The sequence below is a fragment of the Mustela erminea genome, chromosome 7 (genome assembly GCF_009829155.1).
Source record: "Mustela erminea isolate mMusErm1 chromosome 7, mMusErm1.Pri, whole genome shotgun sequence".
Taxonomy (NCBI): Eukaryota; Metazoa; Chordata; class Mammalia; order Carnivora; family Mustelidae; genus Mustela; species Mustela erminea.
The window spans coordinates 59,733,257-59,735,810 of record NC_045620.1 but is presented as its reverse complement, the minus strand read 5'-3'; positions in this window follow the sequence as shown (position 1 = coordinate 59,735,810).

Sequence of the window (2,554 nt, the reverse complement as noted above, 5' to 3'; positions counted from 1 at the left end):
TCATTGAGGTAAGGAGCAATCATGTTTAAATTTTTAATAGATACTGTCAAGTTACTCTATAGAAAAGTTCCTCCTATTTTTCCTGCAACACACGGTGATTGAGAAAGCCTTCCCCTTTCTTTACATGCTGGTCAACATTAGATGTTTGTGGTTTGTTTTTTAAGTCAATTAAAAAAAATGTTGCTAATCTAATCCATTTTTTCTCATTTCTATTTAAAATTTTATTTCTTTGATTATTAGGAGAGTTGTTTTTCATGTTTCATGGCTTTTGAATTTCTCTTGTGAATTGATTAATTATATTCTTTACCTGATTTTCTATTAAGGTGCTTGGCTTTTTCTTATTGATTCATAAGAGCCCTTCCTTTGGTAAAGGTTGTAATTTGGATGTTAACCATTTCAGTTGGATATCTGGCAAATATTTCCCTCTCCTTTTCTTTGTTTATGAAGTAGCTAATTTATTTTTTATTGTTTGGTGGATTTTTTGGCATGTGCAAGTCCTGTAATTTTTGTAGTTGATCTTTTAAAATATAGTTTCTGATTCAAGTATCAAGATAAAGTAATAAATGTACTTTTGCAGCTGATATTTAAAAGAATAACTTCTTAGAAGGTAGGGACTGATGTTACATATTCTGTATGTTGTGGAGGTTAGGTAATTATTAAGCAGCCACACAGGTATGTAAGGAAAAATCAATTACATAATAATAAACAAAAACATGCTGAGAAAAAAAGATCTTACCAGAAAAACAAAAGATTGAATACAATTTCTATCGATGTGTTTAAGAAGTAAAAATTCTACATGCAATGCAGTAGCTAATGGGAGCAACAGTTAGCTACATTCTGGACTTTTTTGCAAGTATAGTTGATCTTTAAAAAGTTGAAGTCCTTGGAAAAAGAAATGAAAGGCTCTGGAAAGTAGGATAATTTTGTTTAAAATGCATGAAGCTCTTTGATAATACAGCATGGTTGGGGAAATGCCAGAAATGGAGATCTAGCCACAAGAACAAAGCTAAAGTATTTTATGTCATGAAATGAAGTAAAAATTTTAAAAGGATAATTTCAGCAACTTTACGGCTATTTTCCAGGAGATCAGTTACAACCACAGATCTGCAGCTGTGACCAGAAATTATCTGGGTTCCCCCAGCATGGGATGAGAAAACAAAGGAGAGCTCTAAGTTCATACAAATCCAAGTCTATAGCCAAGAATAATTTAAGAACTCCAGTGCTAAAAGATTAGCAATCAGTCTTTAAAAGAGTGTGAAATGGAGTGTTTGTAGTTTAAAAAAAAGAAAGAAAGAAAGAAACAGAATTGAAAAGATAAACTATATTGTCATTGTTGTTGCCATATTCCGTAAGAGCCAAATGAAAATTCTTCAGGCATTTCCAATGTCAGGTTCAAACTCAGCTCCCGAACCTTCTAAGCCTACCCCCAAGGTCTTGGTTAGTCCACTCTCACCTGTCCCGATAGCCAAGCTAGGAAGCCTTGAGTTATCTGGGCTTTCTCCCTTCTCCTTTCCCTGCCTTGTATCCAAATGATGGACAGGTGACAGTTGTTCTGAAAAACTTTCCCAACCCCCTATGAAGATTACATTCTTCCACTGTGCTTTTAAAAGAAAGGTGTTTTTTTTCTGAGATTGAGTTTATCACAGCTGTTTTGTATTTATGGTCTATGTACATCCCTGGCACATAATAGATGCTCACATGGTTTCCTGAGTTGAAATTAAATCCAGGAAGGCTAGTCACCTACGTGATGTATTTTCTCTGGCGGAAATCAGTCTGGCTTTTGCTGTTATAGCACTGCTGCTCCTTAATCCTTGCAGATTTCATTGCTATAATTTTTATGGTGATTCTCCCCTGGCCTAGGAAGCCTGGGTTTTTTTGCAGCTGTTAGTAGCTGCCCACAAAATTCTAGACTGTATCCTGAGGCTTGAATTAGCTCTGTAAATTAATAGGCCACTGTGATCACTTTTTATTACCAAATCAAAGAGCCACCTATGATGCAAGGTATTTTGTAAGCTTTGGGGAAAATGTTTCTGAAAGCTATTCTCCTGTGTCATGTGAGTGGCAATATGAGGATGTCTATTGCTTTATTAAAAAGAGAATTCTTCTTTTTAGCCAATTTATAGAAGAAGCTTTCACGTTATTTCACAAAGTGCAATATAAGCACTTCTGTGCTACATATATCAAAATAATGTTCTAGAGAGGTTTGAAAATGAGCTGTTGGAGCTGGGAGGCTAAGCTGTCTGTCACCTTTGAAGAAAACATGTCTAATTCAATTATCAGAACCAAACAGTCAAATACTGGCCAGGTGGACGGTAAACTGACTTGCTGTAAGCGGCCCTACCCTAAGCTGGAGAGGTAGGTAGTCAAGAGAGAGAAAAAGCCCAGCTCAAGTAGTTCCTGATGGCAGGGATTTGATCCCAGTCACCATTTTATTCCAGAATATAACCCATAAAAGGCTCTTGAAGCAGTTTATTGTTTTTGAGATATGCACAAATTTCCCTTCAAATATAGGCTGTTCTGATGACCATGATGGGTTAGCAGGTGGTAAAGGGGT